Here is a 25,176-nt window from a genome sequence, read left to right on the forward strand (position 1 = left end):
ATGGTTTGGGTTCAAAACTGCTGTGCTGTGATTTTAGGTGAATTGTGAAGACTGCTGGCTGTGGTCGGGCACAGGAGGAATGCCGCTGCCCCCATAACCACCACCATAAGTTTGGCTCGGTTTTGTCTGTATCTGTTTTCCCCAGGTCGAGCATGTTTAGTTAGGATTTTCAGATTTACTACCATGGAATCATAGGGTGTCCATTAAGGATGCTACCATAGTTTACTGCCTGCCTTGGCTTTGGAGCAAGGTCTTCTAACTTGTTAGTCGTGAGACTCTGAATAACCATTCAACCTCTCTGTCTCAGTTTGCAGGGAACAATCATTCCTAGGTCAGATGAATAGTGATTGCCCTGGTACACAGTCCAGCTGAAAATGTCAGCTATCCTTATCTTGCAGGGATTCTTTTTGGGAGGAGAGATGGTGGTCAAGAGATGGATGCTGTTGCAACCTCCTGGGCTAGGGTATAAAATTTGTTGAGAAGCCTGTTTTTTGACTTAGATCAATTTGTGGCACATAATTATTTGCTCCCTGGGAGTTGGTAGGAATTTCATACCCTCCCCTCCAAGATTATTTTGATAGTTTTGGTACTTTATATTTATAATCTCAGGAAACTGTGAATTTCCTCAGTATTTGCAGATTTATTAGCTTAAAATTAAATGATGTGGTATTAAGAGTGTAGTCTCTGAAGGCAGAAGCTAGCATTAGAGACCTAAGCTCTTACCAGCTTTGGTGCCTTGGGCAATGTGTTTAACCTCCCGAGGCCCCATTTCATCCACAGAATTGAATAACAATGGCACCCTACTTTTCCTGGTTGTCAGGAGGATTAAATGGAAATCTTTTATTTAGCACAGCACCTGGAATCATAGGGAAAGTCCTATAACTGTCAGCTGTCATTATTTTCATCATGCGGAGTTCTTTCCAATTAAAACAATTTAGAGATTGTAAACCTCTGTGAACCAGTCAATTAAAAGGAACTGGGAAGCCCTCCACTGTTTTCTAGGCCTTGGAACACACTGTGGAACAGAGAAATTTGTTCCTTGAAAGTTGGAAGGAAGTTTCCATTCCTATTCCAGTTGCCCTTTAAAGACATGCTTTTTCTTCCTTTTGGGGAGTACTTTTATATACCCCCTCTCCACTTCACTAAGAGTTTTAAATTTAATACTAAAGAATGGGGGTCTGTAAACCTTTTCCGTAAAGGGCCAAGTAGTAAATACTTCAGGTTTTGTGGGCCACGTGGTGTCTTTCAGAATTACTCAGGTGAGCCACTGTAGCATGAGAGCAGCCACAGATAGTATGTACACGTGGATGTGGCTGTGTCCGATAAAACTTTATGGATGTTGAAATTTGGATTTCAGATACTTCTCATGTGTCATGAAGTATTAATTTGATTTTTTTCCCAACCACTAACCACTTCTTAATTCAAGTATTTTGTTTGTGTACTGTACAGAACCAGCAGGCCAGATCTGGCCTGAAGGCTGTAGTTCGCTGACCCCTACTACTGAGTTTGATGACACAGTGACTCGTAGTGTGATATGGAGTCAGAAGGACTTGGTTCTGATATGTACTAACTGGATGTATTTGGGCAAGTTACCCAGCACGCTGAGCCTCATGTTCTTCATCTTGCAAACAGGTATTACACTAGCATACCTACCTGCTCAGGTGCTTAGGTTGAGACAACACATGTGAACGGTCTTGCATAATGTTGGGAGTCTAGTGAATCATATGTTAGTTATCTTACATTCTTTTTTGAGAACTAGTCAAATAGAACAAGCTCTAGAGGGTGGAACTAGATGACCTGGGTCTAAATCCTGGCTACTTATTAGCCATGTGACTTTGGGCTGATGATCCAACCTCTGTATGCCTTCCTTTCCTCATTCCTGAAATAGGGATTATAATAGTACCTACTTCAGACAGTTGTCTTGAAGATCAGGAGGCTAACACTTTATAAAGTGCTTAGGAAAATTCCTGGCACATGTAAGTTCTCAATTAATGTTAGCTGTTATTTCACAATAAGGTAAATTTGGGGGTTAAAAACTCCTATGCTGTTTTATTAAAACGAAGGACTTTTGTCTCTTTTCCCTAAAGTGGTACACTTTACAAGGCACAGGATTTGTTCCTTGGAAGTGAGACTAAAGTTGCTGGTAAATGGCAGGGGCTTAGAGCACTTTTTGAAGAAAGTACTCCCTCGACATTTGCCAAGTTTTTATTATCTGTCTTCCTTTCAAGAATGATCCATTTCATTATGGCTTTCAAATTTAATAGCCTAGAAATGTACCCAGTGGTGGTTGAGAGCTCAGGCGTCTGACAGATCTGGGTTTGATTCCTGACTCTGTCATCTACTAGCATGTAACCTGGGACAAGATACCTCTCAAAGCTTGCTTCTGATCTCTGAAACTCGGGTAATAATAGTATCTACCTCATAGAGTTGTTACAAAGATTAAACATACTAATGCACATGAAGTGCTTGGTGCCAGGCCTTGGCCACTGTAAAAAGTTTAATAAATGATAGCTATTACTTTTATTGTCCTCCAGGGCACTCTTAAAATTAGACCCGTTTGAGATGGAAAACCATTTGCTAGGTTTTTAAGTGGACAGCCTTCTCTCTTACTCTAGGTTTGAAATGCTTAATATAGGAATTTTCTGTTCTTAGGAGTTTGCCCTTGTGAACCTGTTAGCTCTCAGCTTCTGTTTTCTCAAAAAAGGGGGAAGATCTTCTGAAGATTTCTTGAACTTCTTCGAGATTTTCACTGTATTTGCGTAGGACTGTGTTGGGAGGTGGTAAGCAGTGGAGACATAAAGACCTAGGTTTGAATCCTGGCTTTGTCAGCCAGTTACATTATGAGCTTGAGTAAATGACATCCTCTCTGAGCTACGGATTTCTCACTTATAAAGCAAGTATGTTACTTCCAGTTTCGTAAGATTATTGCGGGAGAATTCACACAGATACATATTTTTAAAAACGTAGACGTAATTCATACACCATATAATTCACCCCCTTGAAGTGTGCAATTCATTGGTGTCTTATATAGTCACAGAGTTCTGCAACCTTCAGCACAGTCAGTTTTAGAACATTTTCATCACCCTATAAAAAGAGACCCTCAGTCTCCATTCCCCTCTTCCCCAGTGCTAGGTAGCCATTGATCTACTTTCTGTCTCCCTTGGCCTACTCTGGACATTTCACATAAATGGAATCATGCAGTATGTGGGCTTTTGTGACTGGCTTCTTTCACTTAGCACCATGTTTTCAGAGTTCATCCATGTGGTATGTGTATCAGTACTTCACCCTTTTTTATTTCTAAATGTTCTGCTGTATGGATATACCACATTTGATTTATCCATTCATCAAGGAATGGGTCCCTCAAATGATAGGCATCTGGGTTGTTTCCGTTTTCTGGTTGCTATGGTAGTGCCAGTGTTCAATCACCTTGGCTTTCACTTAATGTGTCTTGGAGATCATTCCATAAGATAGACCTCATTCTGTGTTACGGGTATGGAATTTTTTATTATATGTAATAGGGAGAATTTGTAAAAATTTGTATCTGTTGTCTCCTGCTGTTTTTCTGCTTCATGATTCATGTTTTACTTTTATCTCAATGATTGTCTTTTTCCTGTTCTCTTTAGATCTATTGTTTGTGGGCCTTTGGCAGAACCAACCAGATAAGAGTGCATGTTCTCTCCTGGCCTGATGATCTGCACCGTGGAAGCCACATCACCTCTCCATAACATTCCAGCCACATCTGGAGCTGTTGACATGTGAGTACATGTGGAAATCATGCCATTTTTCAGAAGACTTGTGTGAGATTGGAGTGCTGGCTGGTCACTCCTCGGGGGAATTGGTGTACCATGCTAGAGGTTGTGACTGTCAGGGATCTCCAGTCAGTCATATGGCCTACAGGGCCTTGCAAGGTCTGACTTCTCTCTCCGTCCATTGTCTTTCGCCAGTCTATATTCTAGTTCCATGGTTCTCTGTGCTCCCTCTGCCTCCTAACCTTGGTATGTACTGTTAATTAGGCATGGAATGTCCTTCCTTGGCATCTGGTCCAGGTCAGACTCTTATTATACGTGATTATAGCACAGTGTATCTTCATCACATTTAGTGTTTGTCACTCATATTACTTGTGTGGCTATTTCACAGTTGTTTGGTGTATACCCCACGATGGCAGAGACGACATCTCCTCTATTTATCCCTATGTCCCTAGTGTCTGGATGTATTGGATAATACCTGTAAAGGTCTCGTTTTGCCAGGGTTAGAGCTTCATGGTTGGCAAACCAATTTGAGAAAAAAGTATGTGAATAACCCTGTATTTTTTAAGCAAGTATTTTGATTAGCATGTGATAACTTGATTTCTGAGTCCTGCTTTCTATGAGAGAAGGTGCTCAGTGCCCTCTTGGACAGGGACATGTGAGCAGAACATTGGATAGGTGAGCCTTCCTGGCATACGGGAACTCTGAACCTTAACTCCATCTGCCAGACTTGACAGTGTTTTTCTTTTATAACATCAGATTTGTGACAGAGTTGTCCTTGGCCTATCTTTAATCTCACATGTAATTAACTTTTTTTTTTAATAGTTGAATTTAGAAGCAGTTTTTGTGATAGAGTTGGTTGCCTTTAATATGGCTTTCTGTTGTCTTGAAATTCCTTGAGAGGGTCAAAAAAATAAAGTAAGTTTACCCTTAAAGAAAATTGGTTAGATTTGCATTACTGAGGAACTGTATACAAATATGTAACTAAGATAATTAACCTTTCCAGCACTGAATGTATATGCAAGAGTACTAAATACTGAAGAACTGATTTATTTTGTGAAGTGGTATTTATTTTAAACTGACGATTCATGCAGCAGACCACCTCTGTGGGGAAAAGTTCCAGAGTCAGAGCTCTAGCAGACCTCCCCAGAACACCTACTCAGCATCTCCACTTGCTTGAATATAAGCATTTCAAATGTAACATATCCAAGAGACAGCTCTCGATTTTCTGCTTTTCCCCTGCCCAAACCTGTGACTCAAAGACTCACTAAATAACACTTCCACCTACTCAGTTGCTCAAACCAGAAATGTAGGAATCCTTTATGATACCTTTTTCTTTGCCACACATACATAGATTATCAGCAAGGTTTCTCCCTTTTGTCTTGTAAATACCTCTTGTATTTGTTCCCGTCTCCCCATTTCCGCTGCTGCCATGCTAGTTCAGAGCACGGTCATCCTGCCTAGACAGCTGCCTCCTAACTGGTCTTCCTGCTTCCTCTCCTCCCTATCGCTAGTTGCCAGTTCCCCACACAGCACCGTCAGTCACCTGGCAGTGGATCAGGTCAGACCTCATGTAAAAGTCTTCAGTGGCTCCCAGTCACATTTAGGATTAAATTCAAGATGTCTTGGCCTACAGTTCCTAAAGAGCTGGCTCTTGCACACCTGTACAACCTCACTTCGTGCCCCTCTACCCCATTCTTGCTATCCTCCGGCCATTCTGGTGTCTTTTCTCCTTTTTTTCCTTGATGGTCTTTGCTGCTATTTTGTCTGTCCAGAATGTTCTTCCCTTGCTCTTCTCAGGGCTGGCTCTTTCTCACTAATTTAGTTTTAGCTTCTTTTCCTCAGAGAAGCCTTCGCTGACTCCTCTATTTAACTACCATGCAAACACCCCTTCTACCCCCTCATTTCAGCATCCTAGTTTTTTTCTTCAAAACCCTCACCACAATTTTTAAAGATTTATTTTGTCAACTTAATGTATATATCTTCCCAGCTACACTGAAGCTCAAGACATATTTATCAAATAAATGAATTAGGACAGGGGCTATTTCAGTTTTATTTGCAATGAACCATAAACCTGGCCTAGCATTGGACCTTATATGTAGTAGGCACTCAAGTATTTGTTGAAAGAACAGATGAATAAACATTTATTGAGAGACTTCTGTGTATTAAGCTCTGTGCTAATCCATGGGATCATAACACTCAGCTAGCCCAGTCTGTTATATACTTATTGTAACCTCAAACTTTTTGGTCTCAAGACCCACTGACACTCTTGAAAATGATTGAGAACTCCAAATAACTTTTGTTTATATGGATTATACCTATCAATATATGTAGTTTTAGAAATTAAAACAAAATTTTAAATGCATATTAATTAATTTAAAAATAGGTAGTAAGTCCATTACATGTTAATATAAGCAACATTGTTTAAATTAAAAAATAACTTAATTCCCAGAACAAAAGATTACCGAGAAGAGTGGCATTGTTTTCCATCTTTGCAGATCTCTTTAACATCTGGCTTAAATGAAAACAGCTACAGTCCTCGCTGCTTTGCATTCAGTCTGTCATGATACCACATGTCATGTAGCCTCAGGAAAACACCATTGTACACATGGGAAAGAAGTGAGAGCTACTGCTGTAGATAATTTAGAAGATAGTACTTTTGAATGAGATGGTGTTACGTGTTTTTGTGTTCACACTTAAGACCATCCTCTTCTTTAATATAAACTGGCAGTGATAGAGATACATCGGAAATCTGTATGGATCAAAAACTGAACAGAGAAACAAGGATTTGTGGGCCTTGAAGACATAAACCTGCTACATTTCTGATCTTTAAATAGGCAGAGGTAGCTAACAGTTTGACTGCTGTGGAGTAAAGAGGTCCAGAAGCACCCTATGCATACTGCCGTGCCAGGCTCATTTGTCAGACGGGCTGGGGCGAGATTCTCCTGACATGAACTGAGACTGAATAAAACCAGTAATGGTTACACAGGACCCAGCATATATTGTGAGCAGTGGCAGGAGGTAAAAACACAGCCATGCAGAGTGGACCCAACTTAAGCTTAAATTTTTCTCATTGACTAATATACACCTTTATCAGATGACACAGAGCCCCCAGCTAACAATATAAGACTTATCTCAGGAATAAGTTTCTCAGGGGCAAGGGAGAGACCCCCCCCCCCAAAAAAAAAGCTAGATGTGGTGGGGGACAGGGAGATATCCCATAAGAGAAATGCTCAGAAACTAAAATTAAAAAGCACTGAGTTAAACTTAGGAAAACTTACAGTAAGCAAGATAACAAAATCAACAGTCAGGATAAGAATTCATTACTGACAAAAATGCAATTCTAACAGTTTCAATGTGACTTTAAGATTCCTGAGAGATAAAGAATAGTATTCATAAATGTTCACCCATTTGAGAAAGGTGGATATAAAAAAGTACTGATTAAAAATCTTAGACATAAAAAAATACATAGCCATTGTAAACCACAGAAAGGGAAACACTATACTGGATGCAGTTAGAGGAATTACTCAGAAAGCAACCCCCAAAAATAAGAAAAATAAAGAAGATAAATGGAAGGTAGATTAAGAAAGGCCAATAATCTCTAATACGCAGAGAAGAAAAGAGAGCTGGAATGGCAGAAAGGCTATATTGGCCAAGATATACCAGCCAAGAATTCTCCAGAATGGAATAAAGATTTTCACACAAGCCCTGAGCAGGATAAACAAAAATAAATTCACACATAACATCACTGAAAAGCTACAGAGGGAAAAACCAATGTTATTAGGAACATTTAGATGATAGCAGACCTCGTCATCAGCAGTGTTAGATGTCAGGAGACAGTGGGATCATATCTGCAGAATATAGAGAGACGATAAGGGTCATCTTAGAATTCCATATCTAGATAAACTGTCATTCAAAATACCTTTTAAAGCCATTTTTAGAAATACAAATGGCTAGGTAGACTACCTTGTACACTGAAAGGCTTATTTAAGGATTTATTACAGTGAGAAAAAAATGAACCTAGATGGAGTAAAATTAAGGAACAAGAATGAGTGAATAAATTCTCAAAATATCAGTAAATATAATTAATCATTGACTGTAAAAATTGTGTTTTGGGTTTGTTTAAAAAAGGTATAGCTAATTCTAGACAAGAACCAGGAAAGTGGAAATAGGAAATTCAGTGAATTGCTAAGGTATGAGAAGACCCTTCATTATTTTATACTCTGCTAAGAAATATGTACTTGTATATTAATTGGGAATTTAAAGACAGTGAAGTAACTGAAATATAATTGAAAGCTTTCAAATTAGCAAAGGGAAAAAAGAGAAGTAAAGAAAACTTGATCAACTTAGTAGAAGGCAGGAAAGGAGAAAATAAGAGGCAAAGGAAAAGGCACATGTAACAAATATATCAGAAATTTAAGATGTGAACAGATTAGCTCCCCTGTTAAAGGCAGATAGCTAGGTTAATTTCCTTGATATCTGATTTGGAGGAAATCATGGACTTGTTTCTACCTAAAAACATGGCCTTGGATATATAAAGCAAAAACTAAAAGAATTACCAAGAGCAATGTATAAAATCAAAGGCATAATGGGAGGTTTTATTATAATGATTTAGAACTGATATATCAAGCAGACAGAAAATTAGTAAGAATACTGAAAATGAAAAAAACACACAATAAGCCTGATCCAATAAACACAAATAGAAATTGGTCCCTGATAATTAGAGATGCTCATTCTTCTCTGACACATCGAAAAATTAAAATTGATTATATCCTAAGATCACAATCGAAGTTTTAACAAATCTCAAATAATAATATATAGGACATATCATTTGGCTATAATGCAGTTAAATTAGATATCTATAATCAAAAGATTTTTAAAGACCTTGGAAACCTAAACACATTCCTTCATGTGACTAAGAGGAAATCTAACTGAAACAATGGAATACAGTACCAAACAACAATGTTATAGCCTTAAATGTATCTGTTAAAAATTAGGAAAGATTGAAGGTAAAGGAATTAAATATGCAAGTCAGGATGCTAGGAAAAAGAAACCCAAATAAGGAAGGAAATAATAAAGAACAGAGATTAGTTAAATGGAAAAGAAGAGAATATGGTCAGAAGCGCTTTAAAATACGTAAAATTGTCAAATCTTTAATGAATCTGATGAAAACAAGAATAAATGATATTAGTAATGGAAAAGGCATAATTAACAGCGAGGAAGAGATTGAAAATCAAAAGAATACTGTGAATTGTTATATGCTAATTAATTTAAGTGAATTGGACAATTTTCTTGTAAAATGTAAATGACCAAAATTGACTCAAGACAGCAGAAGTATAAGTACAAAACTAAGGAAACTAAGTCCAAACTATTCCATGCAAAAAGACATCAGATTTAGGTAATATTACAGTGACATATTAAACTTAAAAAAATCAGAGAATCTTTATTTTTTGTGAACTGTCTTAGAGACTATAAACAACAAGATAACAATCCAAATCATTTTATATGGCTAGTATAACCTTGATATCGAAAACAAAGTATAATAAAGAAATTAGATGCAAAAACCAAAAGTAAAATATAACCCCGAAGTATCCCGCTGCATGTGTATACAAATCAAACCCTCAATCATGATCGAATAGGGATTAGGAATGCAACATGTTTCAACATCAAAATTTGCCGTAATTCTCCACGTTAACAGATTAGTAAAATAATAAAGTATAATCTTCCCAATAGATATTAAAAAGTCATTGTATAAAAATTAAACTTACCCATGATGAAGTTTTTAGGAAACTAGAACTTGAGGGAATTTCCTTAACCCCCAGTAAAGAGGCTCTACAAAAAAGATTGTTGTGGACATTTTCACTTCATGGTGAAAGGTAAGCATCCCCTTTCAAGTGCAGAATAAAGACTTACTCCAGTCACCCCAGAGGTCCTATCGAATGCATTATGATCATGAAATGAGATATAATTGTCAATCAAAATTTAAAAATCGTCATTAATAAAGATGTTAATATTTCAAAAAACAGGAAGATCTGTAGAGAAACTATTAGAACCAACAAGAAGAGTGCAGCACACTCACTGGATAAGACAAATCAACATATAAAAAGCAATAGCAGACAATTCTCAAAAACTCATAACCCAAGGCAAATCATGAGAAAATATCAGACAGACTCAAAATAAGAGCTATTCTAAAAAATAGACTAGCACTCCTCAAAACTGCCTAAGTCATGATAAACAAGGAAATACTGAGAAATACTGAGACAATTCCATAGCCTGGAATTGTCTAAGGAGACATAAAAACTACATGTAATGTGGTGTTCTGGATGGGATCCTGGGACAGAAGGAAAATATTTATGTAAAGTCTGTAGTTTAATTAATAGTTTTGTACTAATGTTAATTTCTTCATTTGACAATGTACCAAAATTAGATAAGATGTGAACATCAGGGGAAACTACGGAAGGAATGTTTACCCTATCTTTGCAAATTTTCTGTAAGTATGAATTTATTTTTAAAAAAAGGAGCTATACACTGTGGTAACTCAAAAAATAATCAGTTAGATAAGTAATAGGGAAAAAGACCTCCTAAAGTCAAATAAGACATTTATGGGAAAAAAATTACATTATATTGTAGATGGCCATAGAAGACATGAATAAATGAGTGGTATAGACCATACGCAAAGATGGGAGGTCTTGATAAAATGTTTTCATTTTTCTTTAAATTTCTCTATAGATTCAGTAAAATGTCAGTCAAGGGCTAAGAATAGCCAAAGACACTTTTGCAAAACAAGGTAAAGCAGTTGTCCTTTCAGATAATCAAGGCATTGCAAAGCTGTAATAAATAATATTATATATTAATGCACACAAATAGATGGGCCAGTGGGGCCGACTAGAGAGTTTAGGAAAAGGTTCACTCGTATACAGAAACATGATATATATCAGGAGAAAAATTAGATCACTACTGTAGAACATATGCAAAAATAAACATAAAAAAACTAAAACTTAAGGCTATTAGAAGATCTATGACTTGAGTGTGGGGAGGGATTTCTTAAGGTATAAAAAACAGAAATCTGAAGGAAAAGTTTATTAAATTTTACATCACAGATATTTAACATTCTTCATGACAAAAGATATTGATGCCTTTTAACCTTGTTCATGGTGTATGGATTTTAGACTTAAACTGAAGTGTGTTTGGGGTTGTGAATAGGAGGTAATTCAAGCTGCAACTTGATGTCTTACTTGCGGTTAAAGAAGATCATCACCCTGGATGCTGTCTGGGGAACAGTGGAGGTGGAGGGTTTGGAGTGGAAGCAGGTAGTCAAGTGAGTAGGTTAATAGCTAGGGGAAATCATGGTAATTAGGACTATCATGTAGAGGAAAACATGGGACAAATTTGGGATGTGTCTTGGATGTAGAGTCAGCAGGACTTGTTAATGAATTGAATGTTGGTGGTAAGGAAAAGGGGAATTAAGAACAATTGCAAGATTTTTGGCTGCCATGACTGGTGCTGTTTATAGAAACAGGGAGAAGGGAAATTACTATTTGTTTAAATGTTTTGAGTTGCCTATTAGACATCCCGTTGGAGTAGTCAGCTATTAAGCAGACGGTTGGATATATGAGACTGGGCTTTTGTAGAGCATTTTGTGGCAGAGGATTTAAATTTGGGATCTATTGGCATGCAGGTGGTACTTAAACCATGCATCTAGTTGAGACTGCTACCTAGGGAGTGGGTATTGATGGGGAAGTCTAGTGACCAAGTTCTGAGCATTGAGAGGTTGAACAGAGCAGAAGCCAGCTAAGAGGATGGAGAAGAGCCATTGACGTGGGAGGGAACCAGGGTAGTGTATTGTCACTGTAAATCTGAGAGTGTGGGGGTTTGTTTTAATGAGGATGTTGAATGTTATTGAAAGATGGAGTGAGACTAAGAACAACAAGTCTCGCGGCCATAAAGGAACTGCTGAAATTGCTGAGCAGTTTCAGGGTTGTGGAAAGGATGAAGGCCCGTGGGGCATGGTGAGGGGAGAGAATGCGGTAAGGCTGTGGAGTCAGTGACTGAAGACCACTCTATCAAGAGGGTAGCAGAAGGGAGTGCTGAGAATTGGGGTAGTAGCTGGAGGAGCTCTGAGAGTGTTTGGTATCCGATGGGAATGAATGACCTGGGATCCAGAGAAAAACCTGTATTGCAGATAGAGGCCCGTGAGAAGGCAAGGGGATGAGGCCCATAGAATGTGTTGAAATCAGCTTCCAGTCCTTAACCAGTTGGTGAGCTCCCAAACACCTCTGTGGGACCCTGGGCACCTACAGGGTGTACCAGCTCCCCAGGGGATCCTAATGTATGGCCAGACGTGAAAATCTCTGACCTAAGGGTAGTACATAAACCACATTCACTTTCAGTGGTGCCTCTAGAATTTCTATAGAGGCTCCTGGGAAATGCGGTTCAAAGGTGCATAGCGAATACAATGTTTTCATTTTGGTTTTATGTTTATGTGGCACTCCTGGGTGAGAAGAGACTGTTGAAGACTTGGGGAGTTTAAAACACCTCCCACCCCACCCCAAACCAATAGCTTCTTAATGTACCAAGCAACCACTGATTTATAAATATTTATACTTTCTAAGTATAAATATAAAAATTAATTTTGGGTATCATAGTCTATGTGTTCTGAAGTAACCTGCTTTTTGAAATTAGCTGTTTCTTATGACTCTTTTCCTTTAAAATTAAAATCTAACGTTTTTATTGGACACATAAAACTGTATGGCTTTCCCGGAATACAGTCTAATTCTTCTGCAGAGCACATTTTTCTAATCATAAATGATGCTCTGTGAATATGCTTGCATAGAAGCTTTTCCGCATCTCTGCTTATTTTCTTTGCTTTAGTTCTTTAGAGAGTGGAATGCTTGGATCAAAGGGTACATTTTCCTAATTCATTGATTTTACTGCTGAGAAAGAAATGCGTGTCTGACAGGGAGATCCAGGCAGTGTGGTCTGGGGAAGGGGCAAGTCCCTCCCCTAGGGTCCCGGGTTGCCGGGCCCGGAGGTGTCCCCTGCGTGTGTGCGCGTCCCTCACGAACGACCGCGGGCACTTACCGGGCCGCCCCGCGGGCTCCAGCCCGCGCGTCTCGCTGGCTCCGCGGGGTCGCCGGCCGCGTCCTGCCGCGCGGTCTCCTCCCGCATCCGCGCCCCACGGCCCGGCCTGAGGAGAGCGCCGGCCGATCGCGCGTGTCCGCGCTCTCGCTGTGGCGCTCCTGCGAGAGTCGGGTCGTGATTTTGGTCCCGGAGGTCTGTCAGCCGTTTGTACCTTCCTGTGAGTTGCCGGTTTTCTCCCTCTTTGCCCACCTTCCTGCCTTGGCCAGGTCTTTACCGTTTCGGCCTCCAGGAGCTCTCCGTTTATTAGGGAAGTTACCCCGCGCCTTTCGTGTGTCCCGGGCGAAAAGTCTCGTCTCCTCGTTTGTCTGTAGACTTCGATGTACATGTTTTTGCCTGCCGAATTTTCATTTTTGACAAATGTATGGGTTTTCTTTTCTTTTTCTTCAGCGGTTTTGCGTTTGGGAGTCGTTAGTGGGCCTTCTTTGTTTGGGGGTCACACACCCTCCCCCCCTTTTCCAGACCCCTCCTCAGGGCCCCTCGCGTTGGCTCAGTTGACGTCAACCTCCTGCCTTCGCGCCAAGCCGTCGCCCCGGCAACTGCAGCCTGATTGGCAGGGCTCGGGGGCGGGGCGAAGGCCCCGCGGCGCGCAGTGCGGCCGCTCATTGGCCCGCGCTGGGTCCCGCCTCTGCGGAGAGCCTGACAAGGAGTCGCGGGCCGGGGCTCTTTGCAGACGCTGGGAGCCGCGGAAGGACGAGGTCGGAGCGGAGGAGGGGACATGTCCACCCTGGGCTGGTGGCGCCGCCGGGCGCCCGGGGCCGTGCACTAGACAGTGCGCGTGGGCTGCGCCGCCGCTGCCGAGCTGTTGGCCTGGGGCGGGGTGGTGCTGTGAGGTGTGGTGAGGTGAGTCCTGCCGCCCCAGCCTCGCACCTCCGCGTCTGGACGCTGCGTGGGCCGGATCGCCGCAGGTCTGGGACCCTGGTCAGCTGGCGGGGGCTGCCGCTCTTGCCGCAGCCGCGCTTGCCGCAGCCGCGCCATCTTGAGTGGCCGGCCGGGGTCTGGGGTGGGGGCTGCCGCGCCACCTCCCCTATGGTAGTGAGGGACTGGACAGCCGGCTGCGGCGCTGGACCTGGGCAGGGGGCGGGCCGGCCACGGGCTCCTGTCAATGAAATCCGCTGGGGTGGGTGCCGGAGAAGTGGCGGGCCCACCCTGATGGGTGTGGGTGGGCTCTGGGCGCCCCCCCGCTTTCTTTGGCTCGGTCTAGGGGCTGCAGAGGACACCCTATCCCACCGGGTCCCTTACTGTACAGCCCCCCTCCGGCCTCCCATTGCATCCTCGCCAGTCTTTGGGGGCGGCACTTATTTGCCGCAGTGGCGGTGGGAGGAGCTATGGGCCTTGAGGGGCGGGGCTGAGGGCTGTCGTGCCTGCCGCGTATTTTCTCTGGGCATTGATGTGCTGTGGGCCCCGCCCACCCTGGCGCCATCTTCGATGTGGGCAGCTAAGATTGGCCGCGCAGGCGCCATGTGGGTTGGGGCGGGGCCAAGGGCAGTCGTGACTGCCGGGCACTTTGGGCTGTGATGGTCTGATAGAGCTCCGCCCACCTCTGCGCCATCTTTGATGCGGGCAGCTGAAGCTTGGCTGGCGGGCCGCAGGGGTGCGGCCGAGAGCTGTGGTGCGCTGTGTTCTTTGCAGTGATTGAAGGCTGAAGGTTCTGGCCACCCTGACTAGTGTGGGTTCTGAACTCAGACTTGTGAGACTGGGCCACGGCGGTGGTTGGGGGGCTGTTTTGTCGGCTGGGTCCATGTGGCCTAGAGTTTGCCTGCTGTCGTTGTGGAGCTGTTTGTCCTGAGGGTCAAGGCTACAGGCTGTTTCTCCTTGGCTGGGTCTGGGGGCTGCAGAGGGGCAGCCCTTCCCCTGTTGTCTTCCTGGGCTGCTTTCACCCTGGGGTGTGTCTGGCTCCATCTTTTGGGCAGAGGTGCAGCCAAGCTGTGCTGCGCAGGTGCCCTGTCTAGAGGCTGAGGAGGTGGGGCCACGGACCCACTTTGGGGACGACAGTGCTGCAGACTCTGCCCATTCTGACACTGTGTTGGCCGACAGGTGGAGCCGTCATGAATGACGGCAGGGCTGCAGGGGGCGGACCGAGGTAGGAGCTGTGGAGCCCTGCCTTCTCCAGTGCTCAGCTTGACAGGTGGCTCTGAGGCGTACTGCGCAGGCGTAGTCTCGAAAGAGGGTGGGGCTGCAAGGGGCGGGCCGAGGGAGGGGCTGCAGACCTTGCCCACTCTAGCGCTCTGTTGACTGACAGGGGGCGTCCGCTGCAAACTGCGCAGGCTCCATGTTGAATGCCAGTGGGGCAGGCTGCAGGGGGCGGGCCTGAGGGTGGGCTTTGTGTTTTGAATGATTAAACGGGGATTGCAGACTGTTGCCCATATAGCGCTTTGTGCGTTGTCTGCCAGGTGTCTGCCAAGGCTCCATATTGAATGACAGAGGGGCTGGCAGCGGGGGGCGGGCCCAAGGGTGGGGACTGCGTGTCCTGAGTGACTGGCAGCGCTGCAGACCCTAGTGCTACATTTGTGGGCCAGTAGGTGGCAGCCGAGGTGTACTGCGCTGGCGCCGTCATCAACCCCAGTGGAGCTGCAGGGGGTGGGTCTGAGGGCGGGTCGCAGAGTCCCGCCCACCTTTGCCTGCTGCACATGCGCCATCGTGAGTGACAGCAGGGCTGTTGGGTGGGCCGAGGGGCTGTGGTATCCTGGGAGACGCAGCCCGCCCCAGCCGTCTCTGCTGGTCACTGCGCAGGCGCCAGGGTGGCATTGGTGGGCTTGCCTCCGCGGCACGTCTCGGCTGCCGCGTGAGGTGGCGGCCGATGCCGTGATTTCCTCTGATGGGCGCAGAGCCTACTCCCGGGACCGTGGGGCCGAGGTCCGGCCGCGCACAACCAGGTCATGTAGGAGGAAACTGGGAATGGCAGTAGATTTGGGGAAAGCGGGTAGCAGTTTGCGCTGTGAGGGGCGTGGCGTGGGAACTGAGGGGCGGCGGAGGGGTGGGTGGGGTGGGCTGCTCTCACCGTCCCCTCGCCCCCCTGGCCTGCTCCGGCTGCCCACTGAAAAGCCCCCACGCTGTTTTTTTTTTTTTTTTAAGTGATTCAACTGGATTTCTCCCTTCCGAGTATGTGGTGGGAGAAACCTAATTATACACCCTCAATGATTGATAGTATTAGCATAAACCAGCACCACATCGTGAAGGTACCTTCCCAGGGCCTCTGACAGACTGCATGCACTCTCTGAGGCACAGTGGGACGTGAAACAGGGAGGGAATCCGTGGGGGGGCATGTTGGTAACCTCTGACATGCTGTGTAAGGTTCCGTGAGGATACCATTATCTAATGGTAATGATAACAGCATTAAGGTCCTGTCATGCTACCTGTTTTTTCAGTGTCTTGATTTGCGCACCCATTGATAAAACTTCATTGGGAAAAGGCTGTGATTACAGCCCTGGGTCCAACATATGCTTCAGGGAGCAGTGTCTGTGGCCCTTCCATCCTGGGAGGGGAAGCTGTTTTTTCCTGGTCCCACTTGACCTCTGCCACTGTAGGAGGTAAAAATGCAACTGTTGTGGGTTCCCTTCCAGCCTGAGAATCCAGTCATTGGAAAGTAAATTGAGTGTCTCACATTTTCTTTTCCTTCCTCAGCTCTACTCTTCCCTGAGACGACTGGCAAGAGGAAGAGTGACAAGTGTGGACGCTGGGTGGCTGAGCCCAGGTGAGCTGTGTTCAGTTCTCACAGCGCCATGCCCATGCTTGGAGTGAACACATCCTTCCTCACCCTGACGCTTCCTGCTGCACATATGTGCCACGTGGCCACACAAGCACGGTTTGTGCTCTCTGAAACCCCTTGGGCTCTTCTGGTGGACTGCATGTTCGCCAGAAATCCCCCTTGACCTCATGCTGTCCTTTTCAGTGTCCTAGCTCTTCCCAACACTCACTGCTTCAGGCTTGTCTTTTCTTTCTTAACGGGTGATCCAAGAAGCACGAGAGATTCATCAATTCATCTATCAAGCATGGCTCCAAGTGAGACATTGGAAAAATAATTGTGTGATTCATGCCTTAAAAGAGTACATTCACTACAGTTAACTTACTCTGAGAGAAGCTATCTGGGGTCTCCCTGAGAAAGTGAGGGGCATCGAGGCTGAGCCCTAAAGGGTGGTGGATGGTAGTGTGTTGTGAGAAAAGTAGCCCTAAGGGGGCAGGAGGTCCAGGTGCCTAGAACAAAGGAAAGAAAGAGTGGTGTTTGAGGTGGGATGAAAGGAGAGCAGGGCTGCACTGTGAAAGGCTTTGCAATCAGTGGTAAGTATTTGCGCTTAATCTGAAGTCTTACGGGAAGCCATCAAGGTATTTAACAGCGGAAGTAACATACTAACCAGATTTGTGTTTTTAAAATGTCATCTGTAGGGTTCAGAAGGGGAGGGTGGAAGACCACCTTGGGTCTGGGTGAGAGAGGGTGATGCGGATTAGGGTCACAGAAGGGGGATAAGTGAATTGGATGGATTTGAGAGAGGTACTGAAGACAGGGACTAAAAAGGGCTTTTCTTCTTTGTTTTTGGTTTGCCGACTATTTCAGACCAGACTCAGTGAATCATATTATGCAGGGAAGTGAGCAAAATAGCCAAATATTGCTCATTCCATCAGCAAGCATTGATATTATGCCTGATCTGGGACAGGATCACACTAGACTTTGGGTCTCTGGAAGTGAGTGATGTAATCCCTGGCCCCAGTGTCTATTGATTGAGAACTCCAGTTAAATGGAGGGTAAGAAAGCATGCTTATCAAAAGATGTGGCTCTGCTGATGGTGTATTACCACCCAGGGAAAGACTAACTTGCTGTCCCAGTGGCCCTGGGGATGGGTTGGTTTATCCCTGGCCTCAGTGAATGCTCCAGGGATCCAGTGTCTGGTGCTCAGAAACCCTGCTTCACCTAAAGAACCCTCCTGTGTTGGAGATCCACGTTAACAAAGCTCAGGAGGTTTGTATAGGCCGTAACGACTTACTGGTTTATGTCGAAAAATAGTGTGACTGAACTATGTCGTTACTGTTTTCTCAGTTTGGATATATTGATTCATGGTGGGAGATCACTGCAGCAGGGACCCAGATACTCAAAAGGGTGTGTGATCAGCAAATTCTCTCCCTGTAGGCAGACCTACATGGGAAACGAGACCATAGTAAGAAGGTTGCTTGGTGAGTACGGATTTAAAATGAGAGGATATGGACAAGCGTTGATAACACTGGCCTGTATGGCAGCCTGGTGATACTGCCTGGCTGCAGGGAGGCTCTTGCTGGGGTTACCAGGACACCAGCAGCCCCCCGTCTGCAGCGCCCGCCCTCCCCAGGCTCCATTCAGGTTAGGTCTGACCAAAGTGTCATGCTCCCTCCTCTACATGGTTATAGATGGACTTCCCTTTTCATGCCCTCCCCCCTTTAAAAAAATCTGATCAGTCAATTATTGATATGAAAATATGGTCAGATATGTCATACTGGCTCAGAAGACATTTTGTCTGTTTAACTTACCTGTCTTTCAAAATTTGGGGGGAAATCCTTTGAGAATGGACAACGATAAGGAAATCTTGCTGCAGAGTGGTAAGTGCTAAGTTTATGTGATGGAGGGAAGCCCAGGGCGATGTGGCAATTATCTGAGAGGAGCCACTAACAGACCGAGGGTGGAAGTCGTGGCTGGTGTGGCAGGGGAGTGGTCATGTCCTCCATGCTCCCGTTCCTGTACAAAATTCTCACCCAGACAGCCCCTGTTGTCCGTAACGGTGTACCTGTTCATAGTTGATTGGGCCAGGCCGGACACCTCAGCCTAGGGCAGAGGTTCTCAAAGTGCAGCTCCTGGAGGGCTTGCTGGAATCCCTCTTTCCTGGTGAACCACAGGCCTCCTACATCAGCCCCTGGAAAGGAGGGTGCATTTTTCAAGCTTGAGAAGCACTGTCCTAGGAGTCGAGCCATGGTTGCACTCACGGTCTCAGAGTTCAGGTGAGTTAGGCACAGACAGTGCAGTCGGGCGGTGTTGGACGCTTACCCTGGGCGGCGAGGCCGGACTGGGCTAGGCCAGCGTCTTACTCCCCGCGCGTGCTGCCGTGGAGAATGTCGGTCTGCAGAAAGAGGCAGGGGAACGGCGCAAACCAGAAGAGAGGAGCCCGCGCACCCTGCTGTCCCTGAGAAATGGAGAAACTAACTTCCTCGGTTCCTGACCTTAAAGTTCTCAATTCCAGCCCCTGTAATGAGGTAGGTAGAACGAGTGAGGGGCTGAGTCTAGGGGCACCGTGAGGTGGGGCCGAAGGAAGTAAGCGGAAGCCGGACTGAAGAGCTTTCTCTCCTCCCCACGAGCTGCTCTCCCCTGAGGGGCTGTGGGAGCCTGAGGCCGCGCGCCTCCTTGGCTTCTCCGCACACGTCCCCACCGCATTTCCAGCCGCCTGTGTTCTTAGATGGGTTCTTCCCTGTTGAACGCTTGGCCCGTTGACCTTTTGACACCACAGATCCCCTACTTACGGCAGGGATGCCTGATGAATTCCTTCTTTGTTTCAAATAAATTAATTGTGAGGTCATGCTTTTGTTTTCTATGTGTTTTTATGAAATAGGAGTAGAGTGCTGTAAAACGTTCGAAGAATGGCATGAACACCTCTACACAGAGCATGCTGGCGACTCTTGACCAGCAGGCGGCCCCAGCTCACGTGCGAAGCTTACCCTGCATCCGGGGCTTACAGCGCGCGCCTCTTGTACATAGATGTGCAGCGTACTGAAGGGCAGACCTTGAGAGGGTGAGGAAGAGCTGGCACCCTGTCAGCCCCTCTGCCCAGTGTGGAGGTGGAGGCATTTTACTTAACTGGCTCCCGTCAATTGCCTGTCTCCTCTCCTCCCCTCCCCCGCTTGGAATTGGTGGCCTCCCTTGGCCCCTAGGACCAGAGTCAGGCTGGGTCCCTGCACGTCCCCACCTTCACCCCTGTTGTCCGAGTGTAGTCAGACGTTTTAAAATCCTGCCCTTGGCTACTGCTTGACTCATGCTAGGATTCCTGCTCCAGAGAGAGCACAGAGGGAGATGGGGAAGCTTTAGGAACTAGGGTGTGTGAGAACCCACCTCCAAGCCTGGAGTCAAAAGTGACAGGTTTGCTGCCTAGCCAGAGTTGAGTTGGAGCTGTGGGACAGAGAGGATAGCAGGCGGGGAGGTCAGGGGCTGGGCGTGGAGCCCAGCACGGGTGCACTGGTCTGCGATGGTGTGGAGGGACTGGGGCCCTCTGGGAGGGGACGGCAGGGGAGGGGTGCTGATGAGCAGTGACGGCAGAAAGGAAAGACAAACAGCTACCGAACCTCATGTTCAGTTTTCTTTTTCTGATTGTGAACTTAAGATAACACTGAATAGAAATGCAGAATGAAGTATCTTTTGTTAATTATTTTTTTCTGATTTTCCACACTTTATGAATAGTCTTCATAGAAGTTTACATGGAAGTTATCTTCTGGTTTGGTTTGTATGTGTTTCCACACATTAAAGTATTGAGTACCTGTGTGGTTTTTTTCTTTTTCTTTTCTGTTTTAGCGTAAATGAGATTATGCCCAATTCATCAGCACCTCAAACTCAGGCTACAAGAGTGAAGTATGCAGGGTGTTAGGCAATATTTAGTTGTGGGGAAGGGTGTGTGGTCACCGTGGAGGGCTTGCCTTCCCTTCCTCCTCTTTATTTGGAAAACCTTTCTTTAGTGTTTAATATGCTTGCTTGCCTTGAGATAAATCACTGCTGTGCTTAGATGGTCTCCTGTCTCGCTCTTTTTAATTTGTAGCAGGGCTCCTGGAGCCCCCTTCCCCCCCAATCCGTCACACAGAGCTGTCTGCCCTAATGGGACATTATCCTTGTGTTCCTGGAATAGCTCTCGTGGTCAGGGGCTATTGTTTAGACTTCTGTAGACTGGATTTAGCTGTTTTTGCATCTCAGTGTTTATTGAGCACCTCTATGTGCCAGTCCTGTGAAGATAAACAGACTGGTGAGAAGGGCGCCCACTCTCTTGGGCTGGCACGTCCCAGTGATGGGTGGGTGCTGTGGTGGGCTGGCCTCCACGCCTCCTTTGGGCGTCAGGCGAGCCTGAGCCCACAGAGGATGCCTTCCTGCTGCTCCCCTCAACTCCAGCCACCCCCAAACAGGGATCTTCTGTTTCCTTCAGTGGTGGGTGTGGCTGTTGCCATGGAGGCAGCCACTGGCCTGGGGGAGTGGGGGGCGAAGTGGGTAGAGCAGTTCCGCTTTTGATTGGCCGGAGGCACTGTCACTGGAGGAGTTCACCTGGGAGCTGGGTCTTCCCAAGGGTGAGGTGAGTATGGGGCCCTGGCAGGTACTGACTCAGCACCTGGCCTGACTCTTGGTTGCCCTTCTGGCAGCGGGCAGAGGACAGAGTGAGTCAGGGGTGAGGGTTGGGTCACTTGGCCAGGAGGGCACCTAAGCTCCTCTCAGGGGGCCCACCTGGTAACCAGTCAGGTCACCCCATGGAAGGGTGACCAGTGTCCCTGAGTTTGCCTCTAGGACGGCCATGACATAACAGCACATCAGCAGGCGTGTACTCCGCGGTGAAGTGGTGTCACCTGCCATCGCTTACTGCTGCAGCTTTTTCATTTTCATTTTAGCTTTTACAAACCGGAAATTAGAGGTGCATTCAAGGACTCAGTTGTGGTGGGCAGCTGACTTTTTAGCTTTTTATTTTGCCTCATACTTTACATGCTTGACTACCTTTGCCTGTAAGTGGAGACTTGCTGGTTCAAAAGGAATAGGCATTTTTAATGTTTTAAAAATATATGCCGAATTAACATCCAGAAATAGGGTTCACACTTGTACCAGCCAGCCTCTCACCACCACTGATTTTTATTTTTGAAGTAGCTGCCCACTTGGTAGGCCAAAAAAGTATTCACTGTAATATTGTACATTTTTTTGATTTCTGATGTGGATATTGGCTCTTACCACTGATTTTATGAACTGTGTATTCATGTTCTTTATATTCATGTTGAGCCACTTTTTTCTTACTGCTTTCTAAGAGCCTTTTACATTTCAAATGTTGTCATCTGTGTTGCAAGATATTTTCCCCCTCTTTTTCTGGTTTGTTTTTATTTTGGCTGGTGTTTATAGCACACAAAACTTGTACCCATCTTTATTTTCACATCTGCTGCGTGGTGGTGTGTCAGTGGTCTCTACCGTCGGAATTCTGCTCAAGCACTCTCCTGACTGTCCTTGTTCTTTTGTTCTTTGCTGCTGTAGACAGTGCTTCTGTGAATGCACCTGTGAACTGTGTCTTGTGCTCATGGGCAGATGGGTCTTATCAGTTAGAGTTCAGAGTGGAGTTGCTGGGACAAGGAATGGCATTGCATTTCTCTGCTAATAGTTGCTGGAGTTCTGGGGTATTTCAACTTGCAGCTGCAATTTCTCTGAGTATCTCTTGGGTTCGAGAAGTTTCAGCTTGATTCTTTGGGGTTTTCAAATTGTTTGTCATATCTGCAGATGGCCAGTTTAGGGTGTGGCCTTGGGCCGAGTCAGGGGCGGGCGGGCGGGGCAGGGAGGAGCCCTCAGCGTTGGGAATTAGCGTGCCTGCGCCCGCCCAGCCTCTGGGTCACGGCTGGGTAGCGCAGTCTCTGAAGGCCCCCGCTCATGCCTTTGCCTCGTGTTTTGTTTTACCTTTGAATTTGCTTTTTTGACTAGGTGATACATACTCATGGTAAAAATAAGTAAATAAACACAAAAGGCGGAAGGAGACTATGCAGGGAAAAAGTAAGTTTCCCTTAGCTGGCCTCCAGCTCCCTTCTCCAGAGGCAGTCACGGTTCGTCACTATCAATAGCCTCTTCTCATATAGCCTTCCAGAAACCACCTGTTTAAGTAAATGCACCTGTTTTTACGGTTGCTTAGAATGCTGTACACATAGCACAGGGAACTATATTCAGTACCTTGTGATAGCCTGTAATGAGAACACGAAAAGGAGTGTATGCAAAAAGCTGGATAACTCTGCTACACACCAGAAATTAGCACTACGTTGTAAATGACTGCACTTCAGTAAAAAAAGAACAGTACTATACACGTGTCCCATTCTGTGCTTAACTACCCTGGAGAGCATCTCATGTCCATTTATTTACAGTTGCCTCGTTATCTTAAAGGGTTTCAGAATCCTAACGTGAACATACCACATTCTGTCCATTATGTGTGTGTTCTTGTACGCATGTCATCATGTATCTCTGAGACAGAGTCGTAGAAGTAGAACTAATAGGACAGGGTATATACATTTTTTATTTTGATAAGGAGCCAAATTGCCCTTCATAAAATTCGCATTGCCACAAGCAGTCTATGCGTATGTCAGTGTTCTCTTCACACGGACATATGTGTTGTCTGTCTTTATGATTGTTCTATTCTTTCTTACTCTCAAATGAGTTTTCTCTGCCATTGCGGGAAAGGAGTAGGTAGGGCCTGATTTTTTCTTTTCTTTTCTTTTTAAGGGTTTCCTGTTAAAAGTCTTTCCTTTTTCAACGCCCTTGGTGACCAAGGGCTGTTTTCTTGGCCTGGTCAGAAAATCCTGAGCATGTTTAACAAAGATCATATTTGTGTAGTCCTGAATTTCTTGAGAAGAGTGAGTGAGTTTCCTGGCATAGAAGCCAGCTTCAGCCTTGTGGCAGGGTACTCGTGGTTGTTCAAATGGTCACGTGATTGAGGAGCAGGAAGTCCTCCATCTCCTTCCTGCGCTCTGAAAGGGTTTTTATAGCATGGTAAATACTTTGCTCGTTGAAATTTTATGAGACGTTAACTCCTTCAATCATTTCATCTTTTTAAATTTCTTCCCTGGATTATCCTCTGCTTCCTGAGATAGGCTTGCCAAATATTTATATTTTCTTAGAAAAATTGTTGATTCCCTAACAGATTTTTTGAAGCCTACAGTTCTTATGTAGAGTCTTCTCCTTTATGCTTCAAATACATGCCTATTGGGAAGAAAAATCAATGTGGTAGAGAAGTATGTATACAAAAGTCAAAGTTGCCCCTAATATCTCCTAATTTTATTATCAGGTTAGAAGACCCTATCCCTGCTCCAGAGTCATCAGAATTAATCTTTTGTTTATTTTATTTTGATTTTAGTTTTAGCATTTTCGTGCACGGTACGCCCCTTTTTCCCCCAAGTGAAATGATTGGCTGGTTTTCCCGTTGCTGGTGTTATGCATTGAAGTAATCCACACATTCCCTGCTTTTTAAGAGCTGCTTTTTGTAGACTGCTGAGTACTTAATTATGTACATGTAGGAAACGTACTGTGACCTTGGAAGTGTCAGTCTTTTGTCATAAGGTGCAGGTGTTTTCTGATTGTTGCTTTATTGCTCTGGCTTTGATGATCTAGACAAGAGCATCACTTGTTACTTTCATGTCGTCTTTCTGCCTTTAGGCACCACACTAGAAAAGAACTTCTTTAACCCTGAGATTATATTAAAATATTTCTTTTTGTGTATGGTTTGTTGACCTTTTGGTGTATGAACTTTCAAAATGTTGATCCAAATGAAATTCTTCTAGGTCAACTTAGAACCATGTCAACTTCCCCAACATTAATACTCTTTGAAATTCTATTAGAATGGTATAGGTTAACTTGGGGCAGTGTTTAGAGCCTTAATATGCTAGAGCCGTGCATCTCCTGTGACTACCCTGTGTCTCTCCAGGTTCTGCCTTTTCTGTTGCAGTGTAGTGTATAATTTTATTCCTGTGGGTGCCATTTTCTCTCATTAAATCTTTTTTTATTTTTATAATGGAGTTTTTCCTGTTTTTTTCAAGCTTGTTATTGACACATACTTAGATTAGATAGTCTGTTATCAGTGGGTTTCTTATTAAATTATTATAAGGTCTGTTTTCTTTGATTTGCAGTGTCTGAGTGGACAGTCTTACAACAGAGTGATCGTTCTGTACCTCTCCTTGTGCCTCCCGTTGGCCCCCCCACCCCCGGAGCTGGCGGGCACTCTGTAGGTTGATGTGCGGTAGTAACAGTGTAAAGACGTTTGCGTCTGCTCTCATAGATGAGTGTGGTCTGCAGTTTGTTAGTGCTTTCTTGGTTTTCTGAATTACTCTGGTTTCATCAAGAAAATTTGAAAGCTTTCTATTTTCTGTCTCTGGCTGGTTCATATGACATGCGATTGGCCTTTTCTTGAAGGTGATATATAAGGCCTCACCCCTGATGCTGTCTCAGTCTACAGCCATTTGGAGAATGTTTCCTGACACTCTTTACATTTCTGCAGTTCTGTTTATTTGTCCTTGTATTTCTTTCTTTAAAATATCTGCAGGTGCCTGCATTTGGACTCTTTTCCTGTGGATAGCTGCC

The 25,176-nt window shown here is 44.9% G+C and overlaps 1 long non-coding RNA gene across 1 annotated transcript; it reads left to right on the plus strand.

Moving 5' to 3' along the window:
- The first annotated feature begins 13,531 nt into the window (after nucleotides 1–13,531).
- LOC106729691 lies at nucleotides 13,532–19,444 on the plus strand. The gene is made up of 3 exons (XR_004322834.1): nucleotides 13,532–13,727; nucleotides 16,509–16,578; nucleotides 18,007–19,444. It is a non-coding gene; the product is annotated as an uncharacterized LOC106729691 (long non-coding RNA).
- Nucleotides 19,445–25,176: the final 5,732 nt, after the last annotated feature.

Source organism: Camelus ferus, chromosome 9, assembly GCF_009834535.1.
Source record: "Camelus ferus isolate YT-003-E chromosome 9, BCGSAC_Cfer_1.0, whole genome shotgun sequence".
In the NCBI taxonomy this organism is placed as follows: domain Eukaryota; kingdom Metazoa; phylum Chordata; class Mammalia; order Artiodactyla; family Camelidae; genus Camelus; species Camelus ferus.